This window comes from Lycorma delicatula, chromosome 3, assembly GCF_047948215.1.
Source record: "Lycorma delicatula isolate Av1 chromosome 3, ASM4794821v1, whole genome shotgun sequence".
NCBI lineage: Eukaryota > Metazoa > Arthropoda > Insecta > Hemiptera > Fulgoridae > Lycorma > Lycorma delicatula.
The window spans coordinates 173099582-173121861 of NC_134457.1; the positions used below are offsets into that span (position 1 = coordinate 173099582).

Here is a 22280-nt window from a genome sequence, read left to right on the forward strand (position 1 = left end):
TTTTAGAAGGAACAAGAGATCAACCTTTACCTGATAGACACCACAACCACTAGTTTAGTTTTTAACCTCTGGATAGAAATAATAGCTGAAACAGTTTTATAGTCAGAGCTGCCATTTCACAGAGACCAAAAATTAAAATTGTAAGTAAGCAGCTGTCATACTACTTACTAGAAGGTACTAACATCTCAAAAATCTAGAAATTGGTTTATTGACATGATGATTACACTTACCAAAAATCACGTTGATTTCTTCATTTGTTACAGAGAAATTAAAAAAATAACAGGATTTAAAAAAAATTCAAAAATCAATTTTAACCCTTGAAACTTTGAATGAAACTCAAAGAAATTGATTTTAGATGTTCGTATCAATCAGTTCAAACCCAGCTCACACAGTGATGGACACTCACAATCCACAATTTATTAATGATTGTGCTTCAACTGGCAAATTTCCTCTACTACAGTATATGTAATATTTATATATATATATAATTTTTTTTTGAGACGAAATATATCCAAAACCCTTCTCAGTTAAAGCCAAGAAACATGGGTAAAAATTTAGTAGCGATAGATCAAGTAGTTTTTTGTTTATCCTGAACAAAAAAAATCCCCTTCTCTTTATATAATATTATAGAAATATAGATAAAGCATAACCTGAATTACTATACAAAATTCTCTGTTTTAGAATTCTTTTTGCACCCATACACAATATAGTAAGTTGAGTGATGGTTCACAGGCTTTCATCTTTTTAAAGCCAATCACCACTTTTGTATTATTGCAGTTCCTCATCCCTCCTCTTAATATTCTCCTGAATTTAATTCTATTATTTCTTATGTTAAAAGTTTTTTAGATTTTCATGTAAAAATATTTTGAATGCCTGAATGATTTCTTACATTGATAATAATAAAGAAATGTAAAAGTCTTCAAATTATTTATGTATACAATGAAATTTTTTCATTTAAAAATCTTCCACTTTCATGTGGAAAAACTTGCATCTTATTATGGTGAAAATCATTTAACTATTTTAATCCTACATTTTTATTTTAAAAAATTAGTTAATCTTACCTGTGATTTTGTAAAATGAATATACTTTTAATGTCATTTAAAAATTAAAACTTATGTGTACCTATTGTATATGTTTAGTAAACATTTTTAAATAGCAGCATGATTATTCAATTATTTATTCTTTAAAGATTATTATCATAAGTTAATATTAAATTAAACAAAAGACTATATTCATCAGTATAGTACTAATTTGAATTGTTTACATTATGATTTTACCAGTTTTATTTTATTTTTCTTAATAATTACATATTACCATTCATAATACTTATATCACATATTTCAAACACTCACCAAAATTTTATTATTTGTATTTTTATACTGTGATATTCTGACAAACAAATTAACTGTAAATTAGCAATTTACCTATGCTGGTCCAAGGATAAACCCAAGGAACTGATAATGTTAAAATTTAAGTAGACAGTTAGATTTTGCTTTAGTTACTTTTTGTTTAGAAAGGCAAAATTTTACTACTAGGTTAGTGATTACAAGAATTCACTAAACCATTAAACTATGGGATAAGTTAAATCTACACTGGTTTTTTAAGAAAAAATTTAAAGCTCTAAGAAAAATTCCACAAGAAAACTGGTTACTGTTAAATCAAAGTTCTACAACAAAAATAGTTTTGATACTCTTCTTTTTATTCTTCTAATTGTAGTAACTTTTTTTTATATATATATATATATATATATATATATATATATATATATATATATATATATTTAGCCTCTGGAATCACAGTTAGGTATTCCTTCAGAGGAAAAGATAAAATACGACAATTTTGTAGCGTGTGAAAATACCATGCCTTACCGGGATTCGAGCCCAGGACCTCCAGATGAAAGGCTGAGACGTTAGCACTCACGCCTAATGATACGAGAGGTTATCTCTAAAGTAAAGACTGTTTCACTGTAAAAAAATTTATTCTGAAATATTATAAATATATTTATTTTAAACTACATACCTTAAACTACTTCTCTATACAATCGCCGCATGAATTAAGACATTTATCGTAGCGATACACCAGCTTCAATATACCTCGTCTTATTCTTCTGCCGCCAGTCGATTTAGAAACTGATTAACAGCATTTTTAAGTTCATTGTCACCCGCGAATTGCTTATTGCTCAAAAATTCTTTCAATTCCCAAACAAATAGTAATCAGAAGAAGCTAAGTCCGGACTATATGGTGGGTGATCGTAAATAACCATCCAAATGTTCTCAGTAAATCACGTGTCAGACCCGTAACATGTCGACGTGCATTATTGTGCAGGACGACACTGTCAGTCAGCCACCCACGTCGCCGATTTTGAATGGCGCGCCGTAACTTACGCAGAGTTTCGCAGTAGACATCCGCATTTATAGTCGTTCCATGTGGTATGAAATCGATCGGCAATGCGCCAAACTGATCCCTAAAGACTAGCCATCAGTTTGCGTCCAAATGGTTGTGGCTTGACCTTTGTTGATCTGGTTGGTGATTGAGGATTACGCGATTCACTTGACTGCCGTTTTCTCCCTGGCGTGTAATATGAAATCCATGTTTCATCGTCGATAACAATCGAATTAAGTAACTCATCACCTTTTTCTATGTAGCGCATCAAAAATTCCAAATCAGATCCCATTCGCTTTTTTTGTAACGTTCCGTTAAGATGTGCGGCTCCCTAAACAGTCATGAACAATGCGACCGATAACAGCTCTTGAAACATCAGGTAAAAGAAAGGCCATGTCGGAAATCGTTGAACGATATTTTCTGATTTCATCATCGATGTACTTCATCAAGTCCTCGGTGATTATCGAGGGCCTCCCCTAACGTTCATCTTGCACATAAATTCTGTTATTTCTAAACCTCTTACACCATTTTCGGATGTTTATTTCATTTATTATATTGTCACCGTACACAGCAACCGACTGCCTATGAATTTCAGCCGTTTTTATGGTTTAAAAAACGTATAACTCCGCGTATTTCACAGTCGGCAGCAACGTCGACTTTCCTATTCATTTTATAACGTAATAACTCACACGTAATCAAAGATATTACAACACGACAATTTACAGACAACAATGCAGTACGTACATTACTAGCAAGGCCATGAACGGTACAGATTCGCCAACCTTAAAGAGAAACCTTTCCCAGCGGTCTTTACTGTAGAGATATCCCTCGTAGTAATTTGTGAAGGTGTTACTGATTATCATTATTTGGCACCATAAAATTACTGGAGAATGAAATGAAACTGCACTTAGCTTTGAACTTAGATAACCTGTAGCAATTAGTTTATTGAGAGCTTTAGCCATTTCAGTTTATCCTTATATCCAATCTTCAGTTTTCAGGCTGCTTCTCACTAAGATTGGTTGGTGAAATATGGTTGTAAGAAATGCATTTAACTGCCTTACCAGGAACACGTGTATTTTGTTAAATAGTAGCGGTTTTAATTAAATAAAAGTAACTTTAATGCAAACTACCCATACATTTCCAGATAATTCGCTAACATAGATGCAAATTAAAGAGATGAGTAAAAAATGTAACTGCAGATATTTTGTTAAAGTTTGAGTTACAGAGGTATTTAAACGCGTATGGTTGAGTTTGTTTACAAGATCAATATTCAGACACCAAAAAAGAAGAATATCACAAACAAGCAAGCTTCTGTTTGCCCTGCTCTTTGAGATTAGAAACCACATATCCTGAGATTTAAGGTGTAAGAAAAGTCCTCATATTAATGGAAAGGCACAGAATCATGTGAACTGCATTATCTAAAATTGTACCCAACTTCATCAATGAGGTTGTGATGTTCAATAATTATGATTACACTGAAAAATAATTCTACTCTCTATGATGAAGATATCATGACTGGCTGCGATAGAGTCCTACGGCGGTCTCGGCCACTGGACGGACCCTTAGGTAGTGGCCAGTTCGCTGATCGGAGAGGGCTTGGAGCCGTCTGTTAAACGCAAGCGGAAACCCGGGAAAAAGTGGTGGTCCTCCTCTGACCTTATCGTGCTTCGCGCAAGAGTTAGGTCCACTAGGAGAAAATACCAGCGCCACCCCGTAACGGGGATTATCGTTGATGACATCCGCGCTGAGAGTCTGCGGATCTACCGGCGCGCCCGTAATGATTATGTTCATGCCATCAAGGAAGCTAGACTCAAGTTATGACAAGACTCCATGCGCGAGTTACAGCGCAACCTCTGGCAGCTCGCAAAATCATGTTACAAGTCATTGCACATGCTGTCCAGTGTTCGATGCGGGTTTGATGGTCGTGTCCACACTTTAACATCTGTGGCAACTTACCAGACGGCCCTGGATACTCTGTTTCCAGATGCTCCGGAGGGTGAAGCAGAGGTCGGCGTTAGGGCGGGGGCTATGCCCTTCCCTGGAGTACGAGCTGTGGATCCCGTTGATATAGACCGAGTGGTTTCTAGAATGACACTGAGAAAGGCACCGGGGATTGAACAAATTGACCCGGATATATTATTCCATCTGCTGCCTGTCGTAAGAGAGCCGCTTAGCAGGCTGTTCTCAGGGTTCAAGAGCTGGCGCTGCTTCCCGACTTGTTGGAAAGTAGCTTTGGTGAGGGTGCTCTTAAAACCAGGAAAGAATTCTAGTGAGGTCGGCAGTTATCGACCCATCAGCCTCTTCCCGGTAATCGGCAAGCTGATTGAAAGGTTGGTTGTAGAACGGCTCTGGGAAAGCATTGAGGTGAACTGTTTTCTAAATCGAAGCCAGTATGGCTTCACGAAAGGGGTTGGACCGAGGATTGCATATTAAATGCTCTTGCCGAGATGGAAAGCGCCGATTGTAAATATGTTTTGGTAATTTTTACTGACATAGAGGTGGCATTTTCTTCCTTGTGTTAAAATTCTGTCCTCTGTGGGTTGGAATGCTGCAATGTTCACCTAGCTCTGCAGGCTGTGGTACGTGACTATTTGTCTAACCGCACGGTTCTGTTTAAGGATGCGCACTTAGTTGTGGAAAAATCCGTTACTAGGAGAAGCCCGCAGGGTTCCGTTCTCGGTATCATGCTGTGGAACCTGGTATTCGATGGATTTCTGGGACTGACATTTTCAGAAGGGGTCACGGCCCAGTCTTTCGCCGAAGCCTGTCTCCTTTTAGTTCGTGCTAAGTCACGACCACAGCTAGAAGAACAAGCGCAGGCGGCCTTGTCAACCGCAGAGGTCTGAATGGACATTTAAAATTAAAGATTTCTGTGCCCAAGACAAAGTTTATGCTTCTCAGGTTTGCAGACAAATTATCGTACAGTTGCGATAATATTAAATATAAAGGCTGTGTAATCAGCTGAGTTAGAGTTCATACGTACCTAGGTGTTTTGTTTGATGAAAGGTTGCTGTTTAGCAACCACATTAGGCAAGCAGTGGCGGACGCCGTCTCAGTGATGCACAAACTTAGGAGGATTGCTCGGAAAGACCGCTCGGAAAGGATTGCTCGGAGGTTGTCGGGCCGTCTAATGTACATGGTGTACCGAAGTGTCTTCGAAAGCATGACCTCTTACGCGGCGCTCGTTTGGGCGCATACGTTGGATATGAATAGATATGAATACCTGTCCAATATTTAAGGAGTGCCCAGCGCAGAGCCTTAATTGTATGCACTGGTGTTTTTAAAACAACCTCCTACGAGGCTACCACCGTATTGGGAAAGGCTCTCCCAATTGATTTAGTGATGAAAGTTCGAGCAGCCATGTGGAAATTGCGAATAGGCTGGGAGGCCGAGGTATTTGTGATGCGGTTTCTAGTCGGGCCAGTCCTGGAGCGGAACGGTGATTACAATGCACCGGATCTAAATTCCCATCTCCCGCCTTCAGAAGAGGCTGCAGATCCTCGCGATTGAAGCATATCAGCTGGAATGGGACACCACGATAAGGGAAGATCCTTGTATAGGTTTATACAGGATTTGGGATGATGGTATGCATCGAGCTCGTTTTTTAGGGCAACAGGGGCCTGGGTGCTCACCAACCACGCTAACTTAAATCAATATCTGTTTCGGATCCGCCTGGCAGCTGATGAGGTGTGCGTCTGCAGGAAGGTCCAGTCAAATAAACACCTGATATTTGACTACCCTGCTCTTGGGGGGGGGGGGCAGAGACCAGGCCACCCTGGAACTTAGAGGTCAACGGGAAAATTAGCCACTCATAAGCGGCACGTCAACATGGCGAGAGCTGCATTGTCGGACTGTGTGGGAGTTCCTAGATGTGCTTGCTTTGTTCAACCGACATCCGTAGTTTACTTAAGGGAAAACTCTTACCACATTGCCATGGGAAGCTAACGCTGAGTACAGCTGACCACCAGCCAATTATTATGGCTCCAAGTGCTATAAAATGGTGGACAGGTACGTGCTGGCATTGCAGATACGCTCAAACAAAATAGATAACAATCATGATATGTAGTTACTTAACGGCAAAGCTATCAAACAGTGTATGCAACAAAACACAAAATAGTTTGATTTTTGCAGTTTTCACCTTCTGAGTGTAGGATTTTGACTTGTAATTAGATTCTGCATCTTTTTCAATACACAGAAACAGAGATTATCACTTAGTATAAACAAGAAATACATACACGAAACATTTTTTCTCAGATTTTTAGGTTGAAACCTGTTTTTTTTTTTTTTTAATGTAATTTAATAACAATGGGAACATTTAATTTACAAGCCACTCATAGTTATTTTGTTCACATAATATAGGTTTTTATAACAGAGGAGCAATTATTTTACTAAGTGTAATAGCTGATCCACCAACTTCACTTGAACACAACCAGCCAAAATCACACCTTTAGCTTATATTTCTTACCTTAACTACAAAAATAGAGGAAAAGATAAGAAATGAAAATTTCAAAATAAAAGCTACAATAAATTTTATGGAAAGCAATTTAAGCAATAACAACTTTTTATTTTGTGTACAAAGAAATATCATAAACTATATGATTCTTTATTAGTAGAAACTGCCCCCAAAATAAAAATAAAAAAAATTATATTAGGAGCTTTTATTAGTTTCACTATAAAACTAATCTAAATTTTTACTCAAAATGAAATTCAAGAATAATATATAAAAAATACATGATTAAATATCATCCATAACAAAACAACCATCTTTTTTTTAAAATTAATTAATAGTTTTGAAGTGAAACAGAAATAAACAAAGAAATCATTGAAATTAATTAATCTGTTCATAAGCTATCCTCATCAGGGAAAATTTAGTATTACAAGTATTAATTATACAAACACTAACACTTTTTTTATACCATTATAAATCAACATAATAAAAAAAGGAATAAATAAATCAAAAGCTACAAAAAATATAATGAACTTAATGACACATAGCTAAATCTAGAACAGTCTGTTATCAACAATTGAGATTACATACACATGTAGTGATAAATCATTTGTTCTATATATGTTTACTTCTCTTTGAACGGTTAAAATGTTTTTTAGAGCTTATTTACAGACTATTCATTATATATTATATATGACTGTGCAAACATATAATTAATTATTGCTATCAGTTTTTTAATGTATCAAGACCATTAAAAAATGTTGTTAACTATCTTAAAGAATAGATGAAAATATTTACCCTGTAGGAATAGTTTTTGTTGAACACATTGTCTAATGTCAGATGTACATTGTAATATTACCATATCTCACAACAAAATATAAAATGCTTTAAGTTGTCTGAGAGTTAATGATGAAATTTTGACAGTAAACTTCAATAGAATATACTTTATCAAAAAGATATATTTCATCTACACTGTATTTAATTGTTAGAACTGTAGGCAAGCTAAATTACATATTATACAATTCACTAATGCCCGTAGTGATATCCACTCAAGAGCTTTACGTAGCAGTTTTTCTTGATTATATGCATGTAATATTAATGAACTTGAACTTTAAAAACAGTTGCAGTTGATGAAAGAGATCTTACTGACCATGCTACTTCCACTCTTTCATCACTTTTCTTGGGGCAACCATAGTATGTTGTCAGTGATAAATTTGTTTGTAAATTTCATATTGTCTGAAAGGATTTAATTATGGTATTTTTTGTTACTATGGAATTTAGTTGATCTGGATATGTGTAGCAGTTTGGATGTACTAGATACTTAATTGTAATCATCATTAAATACAGATATGTTTAACTGATGGTCCTCATTTACTTTTACATAATTTTGTAGTTTAACTAATTTGTACTAAGTTTAGATTATAAAACTACACCCACGTAGGCTATATGAAAAGGTGTGTATTGATATTAGGATAATTCAATGTGCTGCGAATAATTATATCACCCATGAAGAGTTTTGTGTACATTTCTAACTATATTTGATAAACTTAAACTGATATTTGAAACTTATACCTTCAATTAGACTGAAATGAGAAACCCAATTTCAATTAACTACACATCTCAGTAATGGTCAAACTGAGAATGTACAAGACTACGCTTAATTTACACTCATACATATCATCCTCTAAAGTATTATCTGAAAGGTAGTTACTGAGGCTAAAAAAGAAAAAAAAGACTGAAGTGAGAAGATTCTTATTTTGATTTTTAAGTGCTTTTTTTCTAGATTTTTAAGTCTTTGAAAACCACAATTATTTAATACAACACAATAAAATTATCATCATAATAACAATTATTATTATTATATTTCAACAAACGCAAGTGTACATCGTCTACATTTAATGTTTTCCATAAACTTAGTATAATAAAATCAAATTTCTTGAACATTGGGATCCATATTATCTGAATCTACAGCGTAGACTAATCACCTGAAAAGACGTATCTGTCAGGTAGTAGAGGACTTTCACTACTTTTCTTTAATGCTATAAGAAAGTACGTTTTCTCTTTTGACAGTAGTTTTTACTCCCTACTCAACCACTCAACAAAATTACACTCACAGATGAAGGTGATTGAATGTTGCTATTGTAACTCATTCGTTCCATTTCTTCATAATTTTTAGAATAAGTTATTTTAACTTAAATGACAGTCAGCTGGTTTTTAGTAATGCAACCTAGAGATTAACAACAGTAAACATGTGTTTTGCTTTAATAACGCCAAGGTCATGTAACGACCAATGAACAAAGTCAAAGTGTGCTTCATCAATCTACTGCCAATCATAACTCAATATAACATTTACGTTGATCACTGATAATTGCTGGGTACAGATGAGAATAATAACTTCAGTTGTATTGCGTATGTACGTCTACTCGGCCTTTATTTCGGTTTCTTTGGTTAGGTAAATTTTTTGTTATTTTCTTTTTATTCAGTAAAACATATTGGCGTATTTCATCTTATTCTTGAGCGCAGAGATTAACGCCTGTAAGTAAAAACAGTTTGTTACCTTTGTTTTTGCTAACATTCAGTGTATTTATAACATTTTAATAATATGAAGTTTGTCGTTAAGTTACAATTTATTTGTCTTAATTTATAATCTACGTTCAGTAATGAGCAATATTTTGTTCAATTTGTTCTCTAGCCTAGGTGTTGCATCAGCCATAATATGTTTAGATTTGTTTCGCTATTGATATTCACCGTAGACGTAAGTAAAACTAATAGCCAATTTGAAGTGTTTGTTCAATAATGTATAGAATTTTCTTTCTACAGTGTTTTCTTTTGGCATATATTATTTAACCAGAAAAATTCTGTTACATAACCTATTGTGTATTTCATTGGAAGTTAACGGATTATAGACTAACAAATATGATATGTTTTATGCTAATGATTTTGTAAACTTTCCTTATTGTATTACAATTTTATGTTACATTTTTCTATAAATGAAATTTTTAGTTGTAAATAATTTTATGTGAATGATTGTATTAATTTTGTTTTCTCTGATATTGAATAAGTAAATTATAAAGACCACCAATAGTAGTTTACATTAAAGCAGTGATGGGAATTTAGTGATTTTTTTAATATTATTTATTGTTTAATCAAAGTGTTTTTGTCTGCTATTTTGTAATTAAGTTATAGTTTTACATTAACTAACGTAACCTTTCTTGGGTTTATTAAATATTTACTTCCAGTTGGCGGTTTCTCTCATTCTGGAAAAAATGTAATCTTTGATTAGTATGACATGAGTATATTCATGTTTTAGGGCTTAACGTTTTAGTACCTACATGTAAGCAATAGAATTTTTTGTAACACTTCCCTGATACGTGGTGGAGTAGTAACATCTGTAATTCTAAACATAGAACTCTGGATTTGAATCCCAATCAAGGTCGACATTTTCACTTGCTTCAGAACTCATTTCTCAATAAAAAAAAAAAAGAAAGAACTTTAGTATATATGAAATTTTCATTTTGTGTAAACTAGCTTGAGATAATAAATAAATCACTTTCTAGGCATAATACTTTTAAAATTAACATACTCTCATATCACTTACATATACAGTAGATATTATTGGAAATGATTATAATGCAAGTTAAAAGTGTACAATTTCTCATGTTTTAGTAATTTTAACGTTTGACATTTTTTATAGTTTTATGAACATGATTCATTTTATTTCATGTAATATTTCATTTATTCACTGAAATAGCAGAAACATTTTTAAAAACATAAATTAAATATATTAAACTTAATATACTACTAGGATGGAATATATTATACCAAAAAGTAATTAAATAATCATTTTATTTTTTGTAGTTTTGTCTTGGGTTCATATATTATATGTAGTTAAAAATTGAGGTTCAATTTATTACCTCTTATTTGTGTGTTAAATGGATTAACCACCCAAATTTTAATAACCCACACAAATCCTTCTTTTTATAAATTAATTTTATTGGAAATAACATTACATACAGAATTTAAAAAAAATCTGCATTCATATTTTAAATAAACTTTTTAAAAAGCGATAATGAGTTTACTATAACTTTATTTAATCTTTATACCAAATGATTATTTGAAAAGTTACCACATCTATTATTCAACAGCTGTCAGTCTCATCGTATTTTTGTTGGCAGGCATGTATACCATTCTCAGGGGGAAGCTTCGTAAAAATATTTTTAAAGGGGTGGTACCCACCCCCTCTGCTACACCTATCCCAACACTAAAATCTTAGATTAATTGACAACCTGAAAAGATAATGAATTTTGTAGAAAAGGGAATTTTCCATCCACCCTTTGCTTGAGGTGCGAAAAACCATTTGGGGATAGTAATTTTTTTAAATATTAGTCCAACAAAAATATAAAATTACGTGATATTACTAATAAAACCATTTTAAATAATCATAATCTGTGGATTAAAACTGTGAAAATTATTTTTTAAATTACAAACAAAATTTCACTCTTAAATGTTTTCCAAATTTTAATTGTTGACAACATATTTTTTTTAAATGAGACGATGTAGCTTGTGACACTTATTTTGAAGGCCCTGTGAATGACAAGTAATTTGGTACAAATAAAATAAAATTGGTTCACTGGTATTGAAGTTCCGATTAAAAATATGTTTTTTTTAGATTATGTTGGGATACGGTATTACTGATTCAAAGCATTAGGGTCTGAAATCATCCATTCTTGTTAAATATGTGGTTTTTAGGTTTCTTCATCATTGAAAAGACATACCAGTAAACACAGCATAACGATAAAACCAATAATAAGGTACCTACTTCTGTGCTGGCAAAATGTTAAAAAATTGATTATCTTTATAACAGGTTATAATTTTCTACCAATTATTGAGATCTTAGTTTCTGTGGTAAATTGTTGCAAATTGTTTCCTTTCATATTGTATGTAATTAGTGGCAAAAGTATTTATTGGATTTATTTCATCACCATGGTTTATTTTAATTGTTGTGTCCTTTAGTTAAAATTGCATTTGGTTTGTGTTGCATTTGGTCTTTCATTTTTTGTGTTTTGTAAATTTGTCTCACTGAAATGATTTACAATCTGGAAGAAAGGACTGAACTGATTTTTACAAACCCAGAACTAAATAAATGTGATAGAAGAACTGCCCAAGCATTTAATGAACTGCATCCAAATAAAAATGTTTCATATTCTTACACTGTAAAACTTGTAAAAAAAATTCCAAGAAACAGGATCTGTTATGAATAAGTGTGCAGGGAAAATGGTTTTAGATAAATTAACTTTGGTTAACATCTCAGGAAATGTAGTAGCAATCCTCAGAGCCCAATTTGTAAAATATCCCGTGAAACAGGTTTCTTATGGTTCTGTTTTTGCTACGTTAAAATTGAATAAATTTTTTCAGTATAAAATTCAACTGCATTAAGAACTGAATGAGGATGATGTTGACAGTAGGATTGAATTCTGTGAAGAAATGATGTGATTGATAGATACCAATCTAATGTTTACGAAAAATGTTTGTGTTTCTGATGAATTCACCTTCTTTCTAAAAGGCTTTGCTAATAAACATAACTGCTGATACTGAAACGATGTAAATACTTGTGTTTTCAATGTTAGAAACGCACAGCATCCTGAAAAAATAAATGTGTGGACTGGATTTACACTGATATTATAATCAGTCCAGTATTTATAGATGGGAATTTGACAGATGAAAAAGTATTTACAGTTGCAAATTGTTATTAGTATTTCCAGTTCTTATTATTGGTTTTTCGTATGTTTACCTAATGTTATATTGCTGTATTTACTGGTACATTTTTTCAATGCTGGAGAAACCTAAAACCTATATTTTTTACAAGATTGGACGACAGACCTAATGCTTTGGTTCAATATCCCAACATAACTTAAAAAACCACATTTTTAATCATAACTTCAATACCAGTGAACCAATTTTTATTTTATTTCTACCAAATTACATGTCATTCAAAGGGCCTTCCAATGATGTGTCACAAGCTACATCATCTCATTAAAAAAAAATATAAGTTTTCAATCCTTCAAAATTTAGAAAACATTTAAGAGCAAAATTCTGTGTTGGTAATTTTTTAAAAATAATTTCACAGTTTTAATCTATAGCTTATGATTAGTTTCAAATGGTTTAAAAAGTCATGTAATTTTATAGTTATGTTTGTTGAACTGAAATTTAAAAAAGTACTACCCCAAATTATTTTTCGCACCTACTGAGCTGATTTTAATTTTTGTTTCATCAAAATTCATTATTTTTTCAGGTTGTCAATTACTGTAATTAAATGTTACCATTGCCATTTAAATTTTTGGTAGGTGTAGCTGGACCGAGAATCATCTACATGCCTGCAAACAAAAATATGATGGTACTAATAGCTGTTGAATAATATATGTGGTAACTTTTCAAATGATCACCCAGTATATTAATTTAATTTAGCTTTATAAAAGTGCAGTATTTAATATCCTAACATAGAAAGTTCTTTTTTTTCATATTTTCCTAATCATTCATTATCTGAGTTAATTTATTATTTTTAAATAAATTTTATATTATATCATTGAAAATGTCATGTGTTTTACATAGTTCTTAATAGTAGTATGTGCTTCAGACACTTAACATTTTAGTACTAAATATTTTTCTACTTTGTTAATTTCAATTATAGTCTGGAAAATATGTTTCTGGAATTAGAATTGAAGAAAGTTAGTCTCAGATCTTAAGCTTATATTGTGTTCTCACCAATTCAGATTTAGAATATTTTTGTTTTCTGTGTTTCAGAAATCATTTATTCAAAATAATTATAAAAGATGAATTAAAAATTTTAATGTTATTGAATATTTGAAATGTTTGATCATGTCTTTCAGTTCTGACCAATGATGTATACATAATTTAAAAAAAAAAATACCAGATCTAAAATGCCTTTGTAAACTAGAATCTAGTTTTTAATTTATAATCCATCATCTCTAGCTAGATAGTAGGTAGTCTATGAAAAGCCTATGTTAAGTTTGATTAATATATCATTATCACAAAAGTATAGGCTGAACATAAAGAATATTAATTTTGTTTTCTTAATATCTTTAGATAGTTGATTTCTTGATTAATGTTTTTATATGAAACTTTACCATTTTAACTGTTCTTTCTCATGGATGGCTTTGTTGAAAATTAAATCTACTTCATAAAAGTTTTTAATCAGTTAATAAATATCAGTTTTCATTGGTGCTTTGTTTTCAAATTTCTCAGAAAAGTTTTGCCATCAATAAGATGTGAATTTGTCTTAAATAAATCTCAACAAACAAACAGTTTGTTATTAAATTCAATATTTACATGTGTGAATACTTTTTGACTCTCATTTGAATTTCGAATTCAAATTAACCATCATTAGAGGATTGCAAAAATATACAAATAGCCATGATCGACCATAGGGTTCGATCATGAAATGACGGCCAAAGTTAAAATTTTAAAATAATCATTACACAATAACTGTGTAAGCTATCAGTTTGGTTCAAATGCACTAATGTAAGGTTTACTAAAATATATAAATATCAGTTTAGTAATGCAAGTTTAAGACCCCAAAATGGTGGAAAAACTTGACTTTTTTAATAATTAAAAAAAAAAGATATACCATAAAACTGCCAAAACTGAGATAAATAAATTATATTAACTTGCATATCCCAGACTCCAATGGAGATTTATTAAAACCATAGCAAAATCATTTGCGCCATCTGCAGATTATAGAAAAGAGTTTGGAAGGTAAAATTAGGAAATGTGTAACATTGTAATTTTAATAGATACTGAAAAGGAACAAACATCCAAAGACTATAAATATGATAACATAATATGTGAGTACTAATTTGATTGGCCACTAAAAGGTCACATGACCTAAAGTAACTTTAAGATTAATGTAATTTTAATATACAGTAATGTCAGTCATTATTGATATTATTCATCTAATTATATTATATTGGAATATATTAAATGTTATTATACATACAAGGTGTGTTCAAAAGTAACAAGAATTTTTTTTTTTGGAAAGAATTTTATTTATTCATCTACAGTAATGTTATCCCATTAAAAATGGTCCCCATTAGATATTATGCACTTATGCCAGCACTTTTTCCAATCCCTGAAACACTAATGAAACTCGATCTTTGGAATAGTGTTTAGCTCTTTCAGCTATTCACTTTAACAATCTATGCTTCTAAAACGATGGTCCTTTAAGGTTCTCTTTATTTTTGGGAATAGAAAAAAGTCACACATGGCCATGTCTGGCGAATATGGCGGCTAGGGTGTCATTACAGTGTTGCTTTTAGCTAAAGATTGACGAACAAGCAATGAAGTGTGAGCAAGCACATTTTCATGGTGCAAAAGCCATGAATTGTTTCTCTACAAATCTGGGCATGTCTTTCAGATTACTTCACACAAATGGCATTGAACTTGTAGGCAATTCTCCTTATTGATCATTTGACCTTGTGGCAAGAACTCATGATGCATTATGTCGTTAAAATTGAAGAACGTGGTGAGCATAACCTTCACATTTGACCGTACTTGTCAAGCTTTTTTCAGTCTTTGTGATCCAGAATGCCTCCACTGGGACGATTGAGCCTTAGTTTTGACATCATATCCGTAAACCAATGTTTTATCACCTGTTATGACATGTTTCAGTAGTTCTGCATCATTGTTGACTTCATTTAGCGACTCCTGAGAAACTTCCATTCACTGCTGTTTTTGTTTGAAATTCACAATTTTGAAACAGATTTTGCTGTTGCACGTTTCATACCCAAAACATCCAAAAAACTTTCATGGCATGAGTCAATTGATATCCCAACATCATCAGCGACTTCTCTGAGTGTGATTTGGTGATCATTCATTTCATTCACTTTTTTCACATTTTCATCTGTTGATGTGCTGGAGCATCTGGGGCGCTCGTCATCTTGAACATCTTCATGACCTTCTTGGAAACGCTTATATACCACACATAAGTTATATATATACACACATATAGTTCACTTGCATCATTAAGAAAGAGTATATTGGTCTGACTCAATAGTGATACATTCATAATGATATATATTATATATTCTTGATTATTGTAATCAGCTATAATTGTATTTAATAGGCAGTTCTATCTGTAAAGGTCAGTTTTTTAATTGTTATTTATTTCTGTTATTAGCACTTTTTTAATCATGTAATGACTGTTGACAGAATAACTTTTTGTTTTACAGCCCTACTTGTTTATTATTAACATTGCCAAGGTGAAATATTATAATTAGTCATTACAAAAAACAAACTGAAAACTGTAGCATTTATTTCTTCTAACCTTTCTGTAACCAAAAATATATATAAATTAATATAACAAATATATTTGTGTTGTATTTTAAGGTATCTTATTGGTATATTGTTTGTTACAACAATAATTCTACTGAATGCTAGCTCTTGAATTAAATTTTTGTTTGTAATTGATAATAATATTATTATTAATAACTATTGTTATCATCATCATATTGCTATTATTTATACTTACTGCTCATTATTATTTATTAACTGTTTTATATTTGGATTTGATTATAGTTTCATTTGCATATAACATTTATTAGATGATTAATTCACTAAAGAAACTCATGAGTAATAATAATAAATCTATGTTTTTTTTTGTTTTTGTGTTTTTTTTTTTAATTTATGTAGTTAATGCTGTTTCAGATAGATCTTCTCTTTAACACTATTTAGGCATAAGGCCTACTGAGAAAATCTCATGCAAAAATTTGGTTTCTAGTTTCTAACCAATGTTTTACACTTTTAGATTTTAAGGATTTTTTAGTTAAAAAAAAAATTATTTTAAAAATGATCAGGTGGTATGAAAATTACTCCTGCCGAATGAGATTTCTCTTGTGTGTAAAACTCCTCTCTTATTTTTGGTTATGTTTTACATTTTAATTATTTTTGTAGACAAAATTGTCGGTGCTAACCAGGAAAAACTGTTATCAAAAACTTTTTCTTTTCCAAACTACTTTTTCTCAAAAGGTTTAATTTAACTCAGTGTTTGTAATATACTATACATACCTATTTCTTCCTTTTCTGTTGATTAGAGACAATTTCAAGCCATCTGTTTCATTATGTTAAGTTGACTGTGAATGAAAAAAACTGATTTGTATTAACAATTATAATTAAATAAATCTTGCAATAATATAATAACATTGAATCAAACAAGCTTGGCGACTAGGCCATATCATATGGTTGCGTGTTATGCACTAACAACTAATGAATAAAGCACATGTTTAATATAATACAAACAAATTATGTTGAAAAAAAGAAAATACTAATGTTTCATATCACATTGTACCAGACAGCAGCGCTGTCTGAACATATTGTCCACCAGAAATCTGTATGATTTTTTAAAGTTCAAAAACATAAACTGAATATAGAAAATAACAAACTGAAGAATAATTAATAAATTAAACAATGAAAAAAATATCTCGGTCACTGGTGCCCAGTGGGTAATGGGTGTATCTTAGTGATAGATCTCTTACAAGTCCCTGTTGGCGTACGAATTGCCGCTACTCGAACAAAGTTGTCTGGTCCAGGATGTACGTCATCAATAACACCTAATTTCTACTGCAGTGGCGGTGGAAATTAGAGTTCATTATCCAATATTTCTCATGAAGTTGAAAATGGAAGAATTGAGACCCTGTATGCAAAAGCTTAAGATGTTCATTTTCAATTATTAACTTATTTAAATTAGATTTAGGTGGAAGAATGATAGGATGCTTATTGTCAAAATTCAAATCAGATAATTGCAATCTTCCTCCCACTTTTAGACAACCTTTTCCATCTATGAATGGATGCAACAAATATAGTTTGCTTACTTCAGATACATATGAATTAGCATGCAATTCTTTAATTTCAGTTTGAAAATGAATATTTTGAGTCTGAATAATACATCGCATTAAAATAAATTCCTTCTCTTCAATAGATAAAACATGTTTATAATAATTTTTATTTTGATTAGTTTTTAAAATTTTTAATAAATCTCATACAATAACACAATGCATTTATCATTTTTGGCAATGAGAAAAACAAATCACATAAATCTGTCAAGCTAGTATTTGTAATTAGTGATTTAGATTCATTGTGAAGTTCATTTAAACAATTAGATGATTAAAAATTAATTTCTTGAGCATTTTCTTAGTCCAGTTTTTTATTTGCTGGCCTAACCAAAAAGAATCTTTCCACCACAACTGATTATTTTGTAATTCAATTGCACTCTTTCCTCAAGAAAGTATATCAGAAGGATTCTCTTTAGAATAAACATGTCCCCCCATTTACAGTTTTCAGGAAGTTCTTGAATCTCTTATATTCTTTTGGCAACAAAAGTTTTCCATTTTGTTGGTGGGCTGCTATCCAAGAAAGTAACAACTGTGGAGTCTGTCCATAAAGCACAACAGCAACGTTTTTGAATAATTTTGATAATAAAAATGCATCGCATAATTCTAATGTTGATATGGTGATCTGTTTCATTGGTGACACTCTTGATTTTGAGCAAAGGAGATTGACTGTGAGATTTCCCTCGTCAGAACAGAATGTAGATATATAAAAGCACCATAGCCATCCTTCAAGGCATCAGCGAATCCATGTAATTTTAAATCAACTATTTTTTTCTGTCCGTTTGATTAATCTTGGAACACGAATTTGTTTTATAAATGAGAACTTTTCATAGAGATCAGACCAAACATAAAGGAGATTTTCTGAAAATTTATCACCCACTTCAATTTCTGAAGTCATAATTTTTGCATAAATATCTTGTATAGCATAATAATTAGACCTAATAGGCCTATTGGATTGAATATGGACAATATGATCGCTAAAATTATTCTTTTAGTGAATAGACCATTGTGATTTTTATAGTTTATTTGAAAACACAAAATATCTCTGATAATCCCAGATTAAACCTAAAGTATTAATAGCTTGAGTAGAGAAATTAAATGTGTGATTAGCATTGTCCAATTCAGCTGCACACTTTAGAAGCATGGGCTCATTTGAACTCCATTTGCATAAATCAAATCCAGCTTGTTTAAGGATCGAAATTATTTCACTTTATGATTGTATTACATCATTTAAATTATCACAACCAGTTTGTAAGTCATCCACGTAAAAATCTCTAGAGACTATTTATTTTTATCAGCTAATTGAATTATACATCTTGTTGCAAAGAATGAGGCAGATGCAGTTCCATACGTCACTGTGGTTAATTGATAGTGTTTGATTTCTTCATCGCTTGAGCTTCACCTCAAAATCCATTACAAATCAGTCTTTCTGGTCAACACGCAGTTGTTGATACATCTTCGTAACATCTGCAGTCATTGCATAAAGATGAGTTCTAAACCATATATTGATTAAGTCTTGTTGGACAACAGATCTCCTCATCAAGGTATCATTGAGTGATATTCCATTTTCCGCCTTGGCAGACACATCAAAGACTACTCATGTTTTTGTTGTAGTGCTATTTTCTTAACACTGCATGATGTAGTAGTATGGATCCTCGATATCGCTTCTAAATGTTGAATAATCTTTTGTATTTGTGGAATCATCTACATATGACCAAGTTGAAGATATTCATTCATAAAATTATTGTAATCAGTTCATAGAACTGGCTTTGTTCAGTTTTCTCTCTAAAGCCAGGAATCTATGTTGGGCATTGTTAAGATAGTTGCCTAGAGGAACGTGGTTCAGAATTTTTGGTATTGCACAATTTAACTTCCATCCTCATCTCTCTTCAAGTTTTCCAGAAAATGCTGTTCACATAAGTTTTCTTCTTTGGTGCGATCTTTAGTGACAGTCTCTACTAATTCCCAAAACCTCAATTGATTTTGAATATTTATTTCAGAATTGACTAATAATGTTATGCAAGGAGGTTTTTCTTCTATATTTATAGGCTTGTATATATATATATATATTATATATTTATAGGCTCTATATTTAGTTACTTGAATAACTGGAAAATTTTCACCTATCTTGATTCGACCCTTTTTAATTAAATGTAAGTATAATTCAGATCCAACTAACTTGTCTACATTACTGGGTGTATTAAAATTACTATCTGCAAGTGACACAAACTTTGGAAATTTCCACATGTTTGTATTTATACGTGCAGTGGGCATCAAACTTGTATTACACGGTAGAACAAAGCATTTAATAGAAGTAGAATAATTCTCATAGTTGGATTACAATTAAATATTTACACTATATTTTTTCGTAGCAGAAACATTATTTATTTCGGAGATTGGTAAATCTTCTTGTTGTAATTTTAGTCTTAAGGGTTCTACCCTGTTTTCAGTAATAAAATTGGCCTGAGAGCCGGCATCAAGTAATACACGGCAGGATTGCAATCAATTGTCTGAATCTTTAACCCTAACGATGGCCATAGCATGTAAAATCTTCTTATCAGGCATGCACATGATAAGAATTTTTTTATCCCACTTGGATTGATCTAAATGTTATAAAGATGAGGAAGATTCCATGTATTTCTGCAGTGGATTTCTGTGAAATATTGAGGCAAAGCGCTCTAACATCTGTCTCCGTTTTTAAAGAAAAACAAATTCATTGGTAGATAGAAAAGATTTAGCTGTCAAAGTTGTCTGACAGTCGACTGTCCCAAGATCGTACAGATGAATGATCTAAGCTTTGTGCAAATAATTGAATTAATATAAATTCTACATAGTTAGTATCGATTTTTAATGCCTTTAAGCATTTATATCACTTAAAATTGTGTCAATAAAATTAGTCAAGCTGGTAGCAGATTCTTCGGGAATACTCTGTATATCCAGTATTTCACGAGCAAGTTTTGATGTTATGAGATTGCTGTTTGCATATCTAGCTTCAAGTAAGCTCCATGCAACCATATAATTGTCAGCTGTAAGTGATAAATTTTTAATTAACTGCCAAGCAGAATCTTCAAGTAGGATACTAAATAATGAAATTTTTGGACTAATGTTAACTTATCAGAAAAACTCATTAAAGGCTAACCAATTCTCATAAGAACCATTAAATCTCAGTAGGTCAGTTTGAGGAAGAGTAATCGATTAATCTTTTTTTGAACAAATATTACTATTTTTAAGTGAATTAGAAAATTTTGAGGGCAGTCTCCCTTCACGATTAGAATTTAATATCTTTTTTTGCATGAAGATTATGGAATATGTGTTCCCATTTCTTTCTTGTCTGCTTCTTCATTTTCAACATTCCATTCTAAAAATGTTTGGACCTCATCGTATTTATGCCAGGTCATGATTAAATGATTGAATTTAACTTGTAACAGTTCAATATTTTGATTTTTAATACTAAACAATTCCATAAACCTTTTTATTCGTGTAATGGAACCCTTAAGCCTATCCCTTTGGTGATTTTTTTTTTTGTTTTATTTGGGCTTGAAGCACATCTGCTGTGCATTTGCTTTTACTAGCTCCCTTATCTGTATCAGACATTTTTATAATTGTAAAAATAAAGTAGTTAATTAAGATTAGATTAGATTTTTGTAAAGGACGCATTTCAAAGAACAAAGCTGAAAGACATAACTTGAATGAAGGAAATAATATCTAGGTTATAGTAATAGGCTCAGATTACATAATGATAATCTGAGCATAGGATACAAAGTCAGTAACTGGGTAATTAAGGCCAAAATATTGACAGATATAAACAAGCATTAACAGTATAAGTATTATTGACTTAGGTAGTTAGCTTACCACATTGGAATCCAAGATGTCTAGCAATGATGAAGATACATATTTTACTTAGGAATTACGTCAGCATACAGCCAATTAATTGTTAGCATATGATTCATCACAGGCAGCAGCAATTAATTGAAGACACACTTTCATATTTACACTGTCTCTAGACTGTATGAACAGCTGGATGTTTCATTTCTTTCTTTTTCTTTAATAACAGAATTTAGGTACAATGTTACATTACACTCACGATTATAAAATTCAATTGGTTTCACTATGTGTTAAACTCCGAATATCCAGCCCAGAGGAACAAGACCAAATTATGTTTTGTTATGTTAAGTGGACTGTGAATAAAACAAAAATTGATTTGTATTAACAATTATAATTTAATTCATCTTGCGATAATATCATAACATTGAATCCAACGAGCTTGGCAACGAGTTTGTTTCGTATGGTTTTGTTATGCACTAACAATTAATGAGTAAAGCACATGTTTAATAAAGTTCAAATTATGTTGAAAAGAAAAATAAACTAATATTTCATATCGCATGGTGCCTGACAGCAGCGCTGCCTGAACAACATCTTTAAATCATAGTTGCTTATCCAACTATCATCTTTTTATAGTGTGGTTTGTTATTCAGATATCAGCAGCAAAAGTTCAGTCAAGTGATTCCTAAGTAACATTACATTAAACTTCTGATGAAGATTTTTTTTTT

At 31.7% G+C, this 22280-nt stretch overlaps 1 protein-coding gene and 1 long non-coding RNA gene across 3 annotated transcripts in view; one reads left to right on the top strand and one right to left on the bottom strand.

Moving 5' to 3' along the window:
• Positions 1-9129: 9129 nt before the first annotated feature.
• Herp (Homocysteine-induced endoplasmic reticulum protein) overlaps positions 9130-22280 on the top strand; it is a 48209-nt gene continuing 35058 nt past the window's right edge. The window contains exon 1 of one of the 2 annotated variants that reach the window (XM_075361039.1): positions 9130-9364. The gene's annotated coding sequence lies outside the window, so the exon portion shown is untranslated. Of the gene's footprint in view, positions 9365-9430; positions 9585-22280 lie in introns of those variants that run through there. The other variant, XM_075361040.1, reaches the window with a different exon arrangement.
• On the bottom strand, positions 14940-21652 carry LOC142321037 (uncharacterized). Its single transcript, XR_012755557.1, has 3 exons — positions 21583-21652; positions 16910-16974; positions 14940-16173 (listed from the first exon to the last, which is right to left on the bottom strand). It is a non-coding gene; the product is annotated as an uncharacterized LOC142321037 (long non-coding RNA).